The sequence below is a fragment of the Zalophus californianus genome, chromosome 3 (assembly GCF_009762305.2).
Source record: "Zalophus californianus isolate mZalCal1 chromosome 3, mZalCal1.pri.v2, whole genome shotgun sequence".
Lineage (NCBI taxonomy): Eukaryota > Metazoa > Chordata > Mammalia > Carnivora > Otariidae > Zalophus > Zalophus californianus.
Window position 1 is genome coordinate 72,059,664 of NC_045597.1, and position 15,994 is coordinate 72,075,657.

A 15,994-nucleotide genomic window follows, 5' to 3' on the forward strand; every position below is an offset into this window, starting at 1 on the left:
ATTAAACTCTTTGGGTTCAGTTACTGGCAGAGAGAAACATCAAATGTCCAAAGTCAGGGTAGGTGCCACAGTCTACCCCTGCAGCTTGTTAGTGAGATAATTCTTTTGAAATATTGACAAACCATGTAATTAAGAGCTGATTATTCACACATCAAACAATTGTTCACTTCAACTGAAGAATTTCTTAAAATAGCAGCTCCCCCTGGCTGCATTTATCTATTTGTATGGCTCATTAGCTATTTGGTGGAGAAATTTCAAAATGCCAACCAGGAGCCAGTGCATTTGCAGAACAGGATGAAATGAAGGCAGAGTCTTTCTTTCTTTCTTTCTTTTTCTTTAAGATTTTATTTATTTGACAGAGAGAGCGAGATAACACAAGCAGGAGGAGTGATAGAAGGAGAGGGAGAAGCAGGCTCCCCGCTGAGCAGGGAGCCCAACGCAGGGCTCTATCCCAGGACCCTAGGATCATGACCTGAGCCGAAGGCAGACGCTTAACGACTGAGCCACCCAGGCGCCCCAAGGCAGAGTATTTCTGAAATGCTATCACTTATTTAGGGACAGTCTCCTAGGAATGTATTTACTTTAAAAAGTGCAGGACATATTTATATGCATAATCGCAATTTATTACTACTTTTAAACAATTCCATGAGCAGGGCACCTGGGTGGCTCAGTCGTTAAGCGTCTGCCTTCGGCTCAGGGGGTCCTGGGATCTAGCCCTGCATCGGGCTCCCTGCTCGGCAGAGAACCTGCTTCTCCCTCTCCTACTCCCTCTGCTTGTGTTCCCTCTCTCACTGTCTGTCAAATAAATAAAATCTTAAGCAAACAAACAAACAAACAAAACAATTCCATGAGCTTAACAGTAGTTTCCTCTTTGGAGGAGTGAGGAAACAGATTCAGAACCATTTGCCCCAGCTCATTGAGCTGGTCAGTGGTTGAGCAGAGATTGGAAACCAAAGTCACCTTGAAGACCTATCTATGCCTCCTTGCTCCCTCACTGCATTTGCTAAGTGGGAGGATCCTCTGTGTGTCTGATTAAAGTTTTACTGTAATTATATCATGGCCCACTGCCCTGCGGGACCTATTATACTCTCATGTAGAGTTTCAGTAGCATTTTAAAAAAATAATGGAGCAGCCGAGTGGCTTTAAGAGTCAGATGCGCCGTGGTTTGAACCAAGGCTCGGCTTTATAACTACTTTACACGGCTGGCTTGCCATAAGTGAAATGGGTATAACAGCTGCATAAACTTCAAGGCCTGGTTTGAGTGTTAGATGAGGTCATGCACATACAGTGCCTTACAAGGGGCTGGCACCTAATAGCCATTTAATAGGAAAGTGAGCCATTCTTCTTACTATTATTGCCATGGGGTGGTATGTCTGGCTTCGGATGCGTATTTACTACTCCTGAACAGAGGCAGAAGTCAGAGGCTGGTTGGTGAGAGCCCCAAAGGGGGAGGGAGGGAAGTGGCAGCATGGAGAGTCACTTCTTTGTACCTGCCCTCCCTCCCTCTTCCCCTCTCTTTCCTGCCCCAGTCAGCTTTTCCCATGACATTCTGGGAGGATTTCTTCCTTAGGTGACAAGTTGATCCCTTCCAACTCTTTGAATTTATGGTTTCATTTTTCAAATCTCAGGCATGAAAAAATAGAGGTTCATGGCTCCTTGGTGAGCAGAACATTTCTGGGATAGAAGTGGCCATCCTCACATGCTGAACGCTGACTCATCTCTGTGCTTTCTCCGAGCCCGAGCCCGCAGAGTAGAGATGTCCTTCCACTCAAACACTGAAACAGTGTGTTTTGCACAAGAGGACTATTTAATGAAGTGGCAACGGGATCTTTCTGTCACAGTGGAGGTCCTGTTCTGAAAGACCTGTGAAATGCGGATGAGGCATTCTCTGTGCTGCTCTTGTGAGCATAGTATGGCTCAGCCTGTTGGTTCCCTTCTCTCTCAGGGGCCCTGCGTGGCCATCCCAGCTTTTCCAGGTTTGACCTTCACCTTCCAAGCAGAGTCATGCCGAGCACCTGGGTCTCAAGCCTTCTACAAGATACCGACTCACCCTCAGAAATGAGAACTCAGATTAATAAGTGAAGCATGTGTTAGTCCCACTACATTTTTTAATTGTTTACTCTTCCCTGTCTTCTGCTTTGCCTCTTAGTTATTCTCAATCCTGGTTTCGGGACAGTGGAGGGTTCTCCAGGGATGTAGTGACAAGGTTTTGCTTTCCAGTGAATACATGCTTGTTTGCAGACATTATTTGAAGCTTTAAAAAACAAAACAGAATTCTTAAACTAGTTCACTAAAAAAGTCTGTAGAACACTTGGCAGTCTAGGGTTTCCCGCAGTAAGACAGGCTTTCTCTACCTCAGTGCTCTATTGATACTTCTCTGCTGTGGACGTCCTCCCGTGCACTGTAGGATGTTGGGCAGCATTCTTGGCCTCTGAGCTCTAGATGGCAAAACCACCGTCCCTCACTTGGGGCGACCACAGATGTCTCCAGGCATTGCCAGATGCCCCTTGGCGGGAGCAGAAGCAGCCCTAGTTGAGAACTGTTGCCCTGTAACCTCAGACTCGGCCCCTCCCAGCTTCTCTTGCCACCCCTCCTCTTCCCTGGGCATCACCAGGAGACACAGGCCAATGGCGAAGAACAGCCTTCACTCGCCTGTTGCAGTACACAACATAGAAGGATGTTGTGGCCTTTTCATGGAGTATTTTGCGTCTCAGAGGAAGGTTGAATCATCAAATTGTGAGCCCAGTGGCCTTTTCCTTGGTGCAGAATGGCTGGAGTAGTTTTAATTATTGAAGGATTGGGGGTAGGATAAATATCTTGCTGTTATTTCCTTGACCACATTTCCTTTAGAGTTTGTAATTTTTTCCCGTAATAAGTTTTATAGAACCACAAATGTCTATATGGAGTCTGTGGTCTTTCAAACAGTGTTTATGCTTCAATGTTATTGTCTGTCTCAGGGAGCGGATGGAAACTGGTGTAGGTCCCCAGTACAGGTGGGATTCGGGTGGGCTTGGAAGTTGGAAGAAGAGGTGAGGTATTCACATTCTCAGGTGGATGCTGGAATCCAGTGTGAGTTTTCCTGGGAAACCGCCTAGTAGCAGCTGTGAAGCCCACAGCCAGGGGGTAAAAGACATTTCCTTATCACTGAGAAGCTGGGAAGCAAGCATGTGTTAGGCGGTCATGGAGCTATGGAAGTCCGAAAATGTGGGTCCGATGGAAACGTAAGGGAACATGAGTTGTAAAAATATTGTGGTTTCTGGGACCCTCCAGATGTGCCCCTTGGGAGTGAATTATTTCAGATAATAAGGGTCTGGTCATTTCTGGGTAGATCGAAAATGCAGTTTTAAGACTGGGAGGCGGAAGGAGAGCAGGGACAGCTCCCACATTCTTGTGCCCCTTTGTGGGGTGCAGGCGCAGCTGCTGGGGCGTTCCGTCCTTGATGCAGTTCCTGCGGTGCCCATCTGCCAGCCCCCCCCCGGAGCAGGGGATGGAAGTCTGAGCGTCTCTGAGTGCAGGGCTGGATCCTTTGGTGAGGCCTGGAGGCCTGCCCTGCTGGCTCTGGGGACATTGCAGGCTCCTCTCGGTACCTCAGGCTTTCATTCCATCCTCCCCCTCTTCCCTGGAACAGAAAATTGATGTCCGTTTAACTACTTGGCAGCCTCTTAGCCTGTGCTCCCTTTTAACCAACAAAAATCTTAGGCTGAAATTTGAAAAGTATTCATGCCAAAAAAGAATTAATCAGGATTTGCTTTTTTAAACTACAAATGCTCCCCTGCCAGGATTCTGACATCCTCCATGTTCCCTTGGGAACTGGCCTGGCCCTTCCATAGGTGCTCGGCCATCCTAAAGGAGCTCTGTTCTTGCCAGAGATCTTGGTTGGAGTCAGTAGACCTGACAGAAATCCCCTAGCCGCCTTGAACTGAGCTCCCTGTAGCTTCATTCCTTACAGTAACCCTAGCATCTGCCCTTCTCATGGGATGGAGCACATACTCGTGTTATTGGGGCTCATCCTGTATCTCATGGAGTTGCTTTAGGAGATCAGAAGCGTGCTTCCTCCAGTTGACATTTCATCCATTCTTATTTTTTGAAGAGGTGTTTCCAGGCATAGAACGTAAACTCCAGGAGGTTGGGGATTTGCGTCCAACCAGGTCACTGCTGCGTCTCTGGGTTCTAGAACCGTATCTGGCACCCGAAACTTTTGTGGAATGAACAGAATCAAAACACACTCACAGGCAAAGCAGCTGTTTAAGTTGCCAAAAAGTTGGGCAGGCATTATGTTTAATAAATGGCAAAACATTTTTAGTGCTTCATCAGTGTACCTAGTGAAAAGATCTGATTACTTCTGATGTCTAAACTGTTCAGTGGAAATACGTTTGCTGCTGTTTTCATGTTATTTTGCATACACACGCCCTGTCCGGATGCCGGGTGTCCCCCTGTTACACAGAGCCCAGCTCGTCCTGGGGTGCTGTTGAAATGCTGCTTGCCATATTTATGAAATACGTGAAATCGTGTCCTTAAAGTGTGAAGTTTATGTAGCATTCTCATTACTCTGTTTTTTTTAAAAAGTGTATTGTCAAATCTGTAGAAATAGAATAAATCGGCTAGAACATTCTTGGATTAAAGAAAAGCAGTACTAATGAATGTATTTGCTATGCATTCCAATCCCATTAATCCTGATGAGTTCAGCCTGGATTAATGTATGGCATGCTTTTCTTCAGGACTTCTGAGTTGGGCATTAACTGCTTGTATACCGTGACAGGAAAATGTGAGCAGAGTAGGCTGCTTCATCACGCCCAAAGAAGCAGGAGAGCAGCTTTTGTGACATGAGCTTGTATCCAGCTTGGCTGTGTTCACTTGACTGGACAGCCCATAAAGCAGCGGTTCTCAAACTGCTTGGTCTCAGAACCCCCTTGTGCTGTGTAATTACAGACTACTGAGAACTTGAAAGAGCTTTGCTCATGTGGGCTGTATGTGTCAGTGTTTATCATATTACAAATTAGAGCAGCTGCAAATATTTATGTACTAATCCATCTAAAAATAACAATACATCATTTTATGTTAACATTTTTATGAAAAATAACTAGTTTCCACAACAACAAAAAATAATGAGTAGAATCGTTTTACATATTTACAAATATCTTTAATGTTTCAGCTTGATAGAAGGCAGCTTGGTTCTTATGTCTGCTTATGAATTGGTCAATTTTGATGGGTTTTCGTTGAAATACATAAAGAAACTATGGCCTCAGATGGTCCTTGGAAAAGGAAGAGGACTTCAGTAGCCTTTTTGGATAATTATGGGTATTCTTTTTTGATACTGCACAAAAACTTGAAAGGAGAGAGTTGGTTCCACAGTGGAATCTGAAACCATATTGACGGGCTTTTTGTACTTGAAAATAGGTCTGTTTTGTACTTTTTAAAAAAATTCCATTTTGTACTTTGAATCAATTGTTTGTCCATGTATGATCATGTTTCGGTGAATTACTGTCTTACTGAATTACGCAGATCTTCCAGATCTTGACAGATTAGATCATGTAACTGTTTTCTGAAAATCACATTTGTTAATATCACCACCAGTGTCATCTGAAAAGTCTTTAAGTTTTGGGAAACTTTCGAGTTCCTGGTGACAGATGCAAGTTTTCCAAACCTGTAAGTTTTTTTGTTTGAAAGCTCAACTTGATCGTTGGCACCAAACATTATCAGTTGTTTTTCTTCTAGATTCCGCTCCTTTTATTCCAGAGTTTTCTTCCTACGATTGAGATCCGCTCACGGCTTTTGGCTGTCTCTTCCTTCCCCAAAGAACAAAAAGCATAGTTTTCTTGGCTTGGCCACAGGGCTTGGACGACTTTGCCCCCCATCTCCCAGCGCTTTGACAGTTTCCAGCCTTGTTTCCAGCCTCTACAGGTTTTTGTTTTTTCATTGGCTTAAAACCACACATATGTATTGCCATACAGTTCTGGATGGAGGTCAGGAGTCCGAAAGAGGTCTCACCAGGCTCAAGTCAGGGTGTTGGCAGGGATGTGCTCCATTCCGAAGACTCTTGAGAGAGGATGTGGTTCCTTGTCCTTCCCAGCTTCCAGCGGCTGCCTGCCTTCCTTGGCTCCTGGTCCCCCGACATATTCAAAGCCAGTAATGGCTGATGGGGTCTCTCTCACATTGCATCTCTCTGACACTGACTCTCCTGCCTCTCCCATCTTGTAGGAACCCTCGTTGATTCCATCAGACTCGCCACAGGAAAATCTTCATAGCTCAAGGTCAGCTGATTAGCATCTTTATTCCTTTGGCAACCTTAATTCCTCCTTGCCGTGTAACCTAACATATTCACAAGTTCCTGGAATTGGGATTTGGACTTATTCTGGCTGTCACATTCAAGCCTCTCCATTTTCACATTCAGTTCCTACTCTGTATATGTTGGCTAGACTCGTCCTCTGAATATCACTTCATTGCATAAGCCTTTTCTCAGTCTCCAGGTGGAGCCAACTACTTTCTCTTCTGCGGAGATACTCGCATATGAGCCACACCCCCTTAGTGCCCTTGTCGCGGTAATACATCTGTATGTCGGTCTCCCCTGTTGGGCTGTGGCCCTCTCAGTGCCCTTGTGGTGCTTGGCACATGATCGAGAATGAGCAATATGTTGTTAATTTTGGACATTTGGTCCTGGGCTGTGTTTGAGATGCTACTGAATGAATGTTCAGTTTCTTTGGTGTGATGATGGCATTACAGTTCTATAGAAGAGTATCATTTTTAGGAGTTACCAAAATATTTAGAGTTCAAGTGTCATGATAACTATTATAGCTCACTCTCAAGTGGATTGTGAGAACAGTTTATATTTATATAAAGATAAAGCGTATACAGTAAGTGTTTAATATTGGTGTAAATGTAGATGAAGACCACGTAAATGTTCATTTAACCTTTCTGTAGGTTTGAGGGGGACATTTTCAAAACAGAAAGGGGCAAAGAATGAAGTATTAATGTAGAATGAATGTGTGGGTCAGGATGGAGTCAGATTTCGGTTGTGGGAAATCCGGTCTGCTGCTGTTGAAGTTCTAAAACTCTCGGTGTTGATTAGCATCTTCATGTGCCTCTTTGGCATAATGATAATCCTCTCTGGGTTCACATTAGTGCAGATCATATTCAGGAGGCTTAATTAGGCCTCTCCAGCTCCTGGGTGAGCATGTGAGTGTGTGCAAAGTGGAAATGGTTAAGATGGAGGAAACAAAGGATTTTATATGCTGCTCCTTGAGGAGCTTCTTCCTAGGACACCCTCCACGAAGGTGACTGTTCCCACTTGCAGACAGTGGTGACTTGAGTCACTCGATCCCTTCTGGGACTGCAGGCCACTCCCCTATGCTCGTCACGAGAGCTCACATCCTACATTTAGAGCACCCCAGCCCATCCTGATGTGGACGGGGTAGGAGTACACTTGTGCCCATCTGACTGCTGGTCCAGGAGAGTCCTTTGCAAAATGGCCATTCACAGATGGTGTCCGACTGTTTCCTGAAGGACCCAGCTAAGGCTGTCTGCCTCTGCTGGTCTCAGTTCTCAGTGCCATTGTCAGAGGGGGGATTCACTCCCCTCACGGCTCCTAGCGAGGGCCTCAGAGCTTTTGCTCACCTACCTCTGTGTCGTAGATCTGTGGAAGTAGCCTGTCTGGGTGATGCTTTGATACCATTCTTGTTTGAGATAGGATCATCATTGATGGAGGTAACGTGGTAGGATCAATGGCTTGAAGGCCATCTCGTCCAGCTTCCTGTCTTGTTCCCTGCCCAGTGGTGCTTCGCTGCATGCCTGCTCAGTCCCCATGGTCGGACCCTCACCTTCCCAGCCACTCACGCCATTCGTCTTCGGAAGGTGGGGTGTCCTTCCTGACACTGAGCTGGATGGAATCATCCCTCCCTGTCACAGCCACAGGTGTGGAGGTTCTGGGAACCAAACTGATGGGGCCTAACGTCTCTTCTTTGCTTTCCAGGAGCCAGAAGCTCCCATCTTGTGCCTCCTGAGACGTCTTTGTTCCAGGACGCAGGTGATCCTCAGGTGACGAGGTGACGAGTTCTCACGTCCCATTCCAGGTACAGTCTGCCCACCTGCACCCCAGCAGGATGGTCTCCTGGGTGCTAGAATGTATTGTCCGTTGAGTCCTTCTGTTGGCTGTTGACTTTTATAGGTTAACGCACAACTCTACCCTACATCATTGTCTTCCAAAGCTTATAACTACTCTGCCTTTTCAGAGTCATCTGGCTCTTCAGGCCCATCCACTCAACAGAAGACAGGCGTGTGTCTTTGCTTTTGTGGTTTTATTGAATTTCTACATTTCCTTCAAACAAAACTCAAAATACCCTACAGATGGCAAGGCTTCTGAACAGAGGCTGCCAAGGGCATGCTGTGGAGAGATCTGCCGAAGCCTGCCCCTCACTCCTGGTGTAGATGCCGGGATGCGGCATGGTGTGCAGCACGTGGCGAGATCCCCTCTGGGCCGGGGCCCCTGGCCCGGGGCCCCTGGCCCGTCCGTGCTGGTGTGCAGTGCGGTGGCACTGAGGCACTGTGCTGCGGTTCTGCCTTTGACTCTTGGAACCTTTGCGCTTCTCAAGGTCAAGGGCTAGCTCCAGTTTCCTTCCTGCTCTCAAGCTTTTTTCCCCCTGCTCCTACCCCCTCATTCCTTGGCTTTTCCCTCTTTTACTTAGGGATTCTCCTGTAGCTTGTTTTTGGGTTCAGATGCTGTAGTGATCTGCTATAGGTCGGTGTATTTCAGGCGGGTCCTTGGAGCCCCAGAGTCCTGAGGGGGCCAAGGAGCCAGGCAGGGAGTGCCGGGGAAGGTCGGGTCGAGCCCCCAGGCCGCAGTGTCTCCCGTCTCTCTGTGTCGGAGTGGCTCCAGTTTTATCTGATTCTCACGTCAGGATTCAGCCTAAGAGGTGGTTTGGGAAAGAAGGATTGTACTATTAAAATAGTTAAAAACTATTGCTCCAGTTATTTTTTGATTAAAGTAACAAGTTCACCAAGTTTGGGCACTTCATTTTTATTGTCACTATTTTGTGCATTAAAAAAAATGGAGGTAAAGGTTCTTCAGGCGTGTATGTTTATAAACGAACCTCACCTGACGTTTCTTCCTCCGTCTCACATTCTTATGGTCTTCTGGGCCTTTCAAATTCTTAGTTTCAAATATAGCTATATTAAGAATGCACCCGTAATCAGGGTCATCCTTCATCAGAGGGACTTTGTGGGGGATTCGGCCCATGATCTTTGCCACAGGGAAGCATCTTTGAGCCGAGGGCCTTGAAATAAGAAGGAGGGGGCGGGCTCCCCATGGCTCCTACGTCATAGAGAGGATCCCCCCTTGTTTATGAGGCTGTTGGCAGCCTTGTCAGTGTCAGGAACAAGGGTGCAGGGTTACCAGGTGCGCTTTCCCAAAGACAGTCAGGAAACCTGGATCCTTGCTGGCAGGGATGTGGGAGGCTATCCCCAGTCGTGCCAGAAGCCGTTGTAGACCTCAGATGTCCTTTTCTTTTCTTCTCCTTTCAGGGCTTATTTAGTAAAAGTGCTTAGAGTGAGTGCATTCTGCATTCTTCCTCCTCTTCCTGCAATCGTCCGATGTGTCTCTGCTGTCTTACCAGACTATTTTCGAGCCTCTTCCTGTTACCTAATACCAGGGCTTGGCGCGCGGGTGTGGGGGGGCGGCAGGGCTGACTGTTCACCTCGGAGTGAAAAGTCTTTATCAGATCTGTTTCTCGGATCGGGATGCTGTGACAGAATGCGTGAGGAAGCCATCCATGGTTCTTGGGCCCTCGGACACGTGTCATGAACTGCACCTAAATCAGGGGAGTTCACAACCTACTGGAAACCACCACGAGGTCACCCCTTCTTGAGTGAAGAGATTCCGACCAGGTGCCAGATGGCGACTGAGGTGGTGTGCCCCCTGGAGGCTTTTTGGTCTGTGGCACACTTGTTTGTGCTCTTTGGCTTATCATTCTGTCTTCCTGCCCAGAGGCCAGGCAGCTTGGTTCCTTTCCCTGCACTTGATCAGCACCTGGAAGGGCGGGGAGGCATAGAGTAGGCTTAAGGCAAATATTTGCTGAATGGATAGATGGTTGCTTTCGTCTTCCTTCCCAAGCTGTGTGCACTCTGAGCGCAGGGACAGCGCATGCCTTATCTTTGCAGCTCCTGTAACTCCCAGGAGAGTGGCACAGGGCAGACATGCAATTCTGTGGAAAATGAAGTAATAGTCATTTAATGCATGCCATTCTTCTAGAGGAGGAAATTGCTTTCAGATCATTCAGACTTAACCAAGAAAATATAGTTTCAGGTCAAGAAAAGGTTAACTCTACCATTAAAACAGAGGAAGTTAAAGAAATGATGGGCTCTGGTTTTTAGCTCCTTGAAGGTTTAAAGAGAGAAATGAAGGCAGACTCACTCACGATCTCATGACTGTTTGGACCACAGAGGAGTGCTCTGTCCCTGCATAACAAATCACCACAAACCCAGAGGCCTAAAACAACACACATCTATTGTTTCATTGTTCCTGTGGTCAGAAGTCAGAGCACAGCTTGGCTCACGAGGCTGTAGTCAAGGTGTTGACTAGGGTTTGGTTTTCATCTGGAGGCATGGCTCGGGTAGAAACTGATTCTAATATCTCCCAGGTTGTTGGGCAAATCCATTTCTTCATGGTTGTAGGACCCTGGGGCCCCGGCCTCTCGCTGGTTTTCCAGGCATGGCTGTTTGGTTCATTAAGCTGGCAAAGAGAGGCTGCTAGCAAGATGGAGCCTGATGGAATGTCACATAATCGCAGAATGACATCAGCACGTTTGCCACGTTCTGTTGACTGGATGCAGTCCCAGTTCCCACACATACTCAAGGAAACACCAGGAGTAGATCATGGGGCCACCTTAGCGACTGCCCACCACAGATCGCCTCTCCTTGCTCCTTGAAAAGTGGTTGCCATCTGCTATCCATTTGTGTGGAAAATTGTTTTGCTCCTTTGTTTTTTCCAAAATGATCCATGATTTTAAATCTTTTAAAGGATCACAACTCTATAGGGTCCATTCATTCTTCTAACCAACTTGGATATCCTCCGTGCCTTCCTGACCCTGCTGGGTGGTGGATGCCCCCAGAGTGCTCACTTCTCCAGCAGGAATGTCGGGTTAAGTTGCTGTTTGTGAGCTGCTTTAGAACCTGGCTGCAGTTTTGTCGCATTGTTTGTAGAGGGAAATGTGGTCCTGAGTCTCAAGTGACTGACTTGCCTGTGAACTTTTAGAAGGTTAAGACGCCCTCCCAGTAGTTTTTTCTGTGGCAGTGGGTATGTAGAGAGCGTTATTTGGGGCCTAAGTTGTGATGTCTATGGTTACCCTTTAAAAATTCCTTAAAAACAACAGAAGTCTGGGGGCGCCTGGGTGGCTCAGTCGTTAAGCGTCTGCCTTCGGCTCAGGTCACGATCCCAGGGTCCTGGGATCGAGCCCCGCATTGGGCTCCCTGCTCTGCGGGAAGCCTGCTTCTCCCTCTCCCACTCCTCCTGCTTGTGTTCCCTCTCTTGCTGTGTCTCTCTCTGTCAAATGAATAAATAGAAGTCTTTAAAAACAAAACAAAAAACCCCAAAACAACAGAAGTCTGTGCTGTGTCTCCTCATTCTCTGAAGATGCGGAGCCTAATTGTCATAAAGCAGTCACCAAAGAAGGGAGAATTTCAGTGAATGGCAGCCTGGATAATTGACTGATGTTATATTGAGAGGCTCTGGGGTCTCATTCGGGTAGCATTCCGTAGGGAACAGGCTGGTTACAGGATTGCCCTGGAGTCTTCCGTAAAACACAGCAGGTGGCACTGCCTGTGACAGAGGATGCATCGGTGGTCCGTCCCGCACGATAAAAGAGCCCCTGCGCACTGACTGCTACTGTCTTGTCCAGTTCAAGGAGCGACACTTGTCCAACTTCCTGGACTGCTTCGTCCACCTGACGTCAGCCTGACCCTCTGGCAGTCCTCTGCTGGCCGTTGGTGGTTCGCTCCAGCATTGTGGTGCACGGACCCCTGTGAAATTGGCCTCAGAGTCATTTCCGGCCCAGAGAAGCACGTTCTCTGCTGTAATAGAGACTGTTCTGGCCCCACATACCAGGGTGTTTCCTCCAGGTATATTACATAAGGTAGATGAGTGCAACAGGTATGGACTTCAACAGGTAAGGTAGCCGACCCCACGAGGAGGCTGCGACGTTTCTTTTCATGTTTACATGCTTTTTTCTTTGGGATGAGGGCTTGAGATTTTGGCTACGGGTAAAGTATCGTTTACAGGAAACCAACCATAGAATGAGGCATTTCCTGCTGAGGGATTATTTGTGCATGACATATACCACATAGATAATTCCCATGGTAACTGTGGGTGTGTGGAGTCTGTGTATCTCTGGGCTCTTTGAGGAGGAAGCTGAGACCGGGAGCAAATGGCAGGTAAATGTGAAAGATTAGAGCCTTTGCTTGCGCAAAAGTGCTTTATTAGTCGGATGAAAATACCATGCTCAAAGGCAAACGTAATTGATTTGCTCCTCAATGAAAGAAGGCTGAGCCACAAGCAGTCAGCTGTCCCGGTGCTGTCCTCCAGTCTGTCTTTCACAACAAGACCAGATCGGTCCTCCCAAGATAATATTTTTGTGATGTCCTTCCTTCGCTGAAAAATTTCACGTCCGAATGTAAAACCCTCGGCTGGCCATTCAAAACTCTTGTAAATGTCCCGCCCTCCTGCTTCACTGCGCTCACCCCGCTTCCCCCGGGTAGTCTGACGTGCGTCCTGGGCGGTTCAGCAGGCCTGTGCCTTCCCTCCCAGGTCACCTCAGCTGTGACAGGTGAACCCCAAGACAAACTCGTGTCCCTCATGGGTACGCAAAACATGCCCCAAAACACGCATGCCTACAGATGTCTGTCTTTCAGCTGCTACCAGCTTCTGAAGAACCTCTGAATCACTCCCCGCCCCCGCCCCACTGAATCTCTTACTTGGAACCCTTGTTGCCTTTTCTGGTTTCAGTCTAACTCCCCAAATGTGATACAGACTTAGGCTCAGAGAATGTGTAGGAACAAGGCTGGTGGTAAGAGGTATGACCAGGTCTGCCTATGACAAATCCTTTACTCGTGGCTGTCTTTTCCTCTCCGGCTGCTTGAAGCTTGGCCTCCATCATGAACGGCACAGTAACTATCCGGACCAGGAAGTTCATGATAACCGACTACTTCAGCGGAAACAGATGGTCATTGATGTTCTTCACCCCGGAAAGGCAATAGTACCTAAGACAGAAATTCTGGAAAAACTAGCCAAAATGTACAAGACCACACCAGATGTAATATTTGTGTTTGGATTCAGAACCCTTTTTGGTGGTGGCAAGACCACCGGCTTTGGCATGATTTATGATTCCTTGGATTATGCAAAGAAAAATGAACCCAAACACAGACTTGCAAGACATGGCCTGTATGAGAAGAAAAAGACATCAAGAAAATAGCGAAAGGAACGCAAGAACAGAATGAAGAAAGTCAGGGGGACTGCAAAAGCCAATGTTGGTGCTGGCAAAAAGTGAGCTGGAGATTGGACAACAGAAGGAGTAAAGATGCTGCAGTGGTTTTATCTCTGGTGGTTGTGCAGATCTTTCATGAGAGGATCAATAAACTAAGAATGTTAATGTGAAAAAAATAGCTGAATATTGACAATTTCATATGATTCAACCTAATCCTGCATAAAAGACTATTTAATATGTGTCCATGGCTTATAGCACTGGGGGTGCTATTCTGGTCCCAGAGGTAGGGGTTGATACAGGTTGTGGAAGAATTTCTTCTTTTGTTTTCTGGGTCAGCCCTGAGTGAATGAATTTCTTTTCACATTCACTTTTGGAAATTTCCAAATGTGCACAAATGTAGGGAGAAAGCACAATGAAATCCCATGTACTCAGTTATCCACATCTCCCAGAGAGACTCTTGACATGGATTTAACTTGTCTTTGGACCTTTGTGCCTTGCTTTTTTTCCACTTGTTTGTTGGTTTTATCAGAATATTTCCTTCCCCTTAACTCAGAAGCAGTCCACACTCATAGAAAAAATTGTCAAACTGCAGAAAATAAAAAATGTCCGTGATCACCTGTTCAGAGCCAACTACTTTGGTCCCCTTCCGGGCCATTTTGTCTAAGCTCGCACTCAGTATGTTGTTATTTCTCAGGGATGCTCTTTCATGTTTTTTTCTTCTTGACACTGTCTCCTCGCTTTTATCAGGGATGCGGTCTCTCCATCATAATGTCTAGTCCACCTGCTCTGGCCTGCTCTTTCTTCCACACACTTTTCTAAGGCTTGCTGTCTGTATGGTTTCCAGAACTCTCCCTGAAGCCTTGGTTGGGCCCTGCAACCCAAACCACTACCCTTTCCTCAGTCCCAAATAAAGCTCCTATTACCTTGAAGCCTGTGGGTCTTGGCCAGAGGCTGGAGGGAAGTGGGTGGATTATGTGAATTTACTTCACTGTGTGAATAACTAATTGACTTAATTTTTACAGAGGAATTGTCATTTAACCTTGTGAATCTTTTATTTGTAGGACCAGGTGACACATTAAGAATTGTCGGCAGCAGGGAGAATAAGTTTGGCTGAAGTTGAGTCCGTTTGGCACCTGGCATAGAGTAGGGTTTCTGGAATCCGATGACCTAGGTTCAAATCCTGGCTCCACTGCTGTCTAAACTCCACTCATATTCTCCTGAGGGGAGTAACAGTTGCTATTGTTGGTCTCTGATGGGGATTAAATGAACTTGAGTGTGTTTCTGTCGAGAAGCTGGTGTAGAATGTTGGTTGTTTCCAGCGGACCCCAGCCCTCTGTGAGTCTGTTCTCCAGCTCAGTTCAGGGAGTTGGACCTGATTTTTCACAGTTTCTTTGTCTACCTTGGAACCAGTGCATTTTCTAGAAATTCCAGGTTTTTTCACACAGTTGCCTGTGACCATGGGAAGATGGGGAAGCGTGGAAATTTACTGGAGCTTGGGGTCTAAATCCATGAACTGCCTGGGTTTGTTGAGTAAATGCATTAGTAAATGTAAAAATAATTGATCTATGAGTGTGCAGTGAAAGTTAGATCAGCTTTGTGTGGAATCCTCTGCTTTGCTCTAGGTCCAGATGCCAGTTCTTGTGCTTTTTGAAAGAGGACGGTTCTGGAAGGAGCCACAGAAAACTGTCTTTCAGGATACTTTAGAGGCCTAGAGAATTAAAGAAGCAATGTTATGGTAGTAAGTCTGAATTCTAATCTTAGGGGAACTTTATTTAAGACATTTCTTTTCTATTTGAGAGCCAAATGTGTAACAGTTTTAAAGGCCCAAATGACGTGCTTAACAGTTCATATAATGCTGACTTTATGAAATCTCCAACTCCTTAGGACCAGGCTCCTATTTGGTTCTGGTTAATCAACATTGTACTAGAGAGGCAATGGCAGGGCTCCCCCTGGACCTGCCCACAGAGTTTGTAGATCACTGGGCCTCAGATTCCAGATATAGAACATTTTCGTTACATACTGCAAAAGTAAGTATGATTAAAGGCATGTGTCAGAGGAGCTCTGAGCTCCTGATAGAATGCATGTTTTTGTTGTAATGCATTTCTACACACAGGCCCAGGGCATCTGTCCTGGTAAAGCACAGCCTTCCCTAGTGATGGAAATGCCATCCAGAGACATAACTACTGTCTAATCACATCCTGCTGGCTTAAGGAGGAGCATTTCTAGATTGTAGCTGTGTATCTAGGTTTTGTGAAAACGTGCTTAGCAGTTCTTCCCCGGCTTCTTCTTTCTTATATCATTCTTCAATTTGAGGAAACAATATTGAAAAGATTTGAGTAGAGCTAAGTAGACAGCAGTATCTGTGGCAAAGCCTTTGGTTAAAGATATAGCCCTAGTGACGGGAACCCTTTGCTGATGGGGATTGCCTGCCTTCGGCTACCAGGAAGCAGAGACAACTGACAAACAGATTGCAGATTGAGATTTTGAGAAAGAAATTTGTGCCTACTGGTGTGGCAATAATAGCAGCT

General features: G+C 46.5%; 1 protein-coding gene across 3 annotated transcripts in view; it reads left to right on the forward strand.

The window, feature by feature from the left end:
- SLC7A1 (solute carrier family 7 member 1) overlaps positions 1–15,994 on the forward strand; it is a 78,554-nt gene that overhangs the window by 29,292 nt on the left and 33,268 nt on the right. For 2 of the 3 annotated variants that reach the window (XM_027589353.2, XM_027589355.1), the window contains exon 2: positions 7,967–8,066. The gene's annotated coding sequence lies outside the window, so the exon portion shown is untranslated. Of the gene's footprint in view, positions 1–6,198; positions 6,252–7,966; positions 8,067–15,994 lie in introns of all 3 variants that reach the window. The other variant, XM_027589354.2, reaches the window with a different exon arrangement.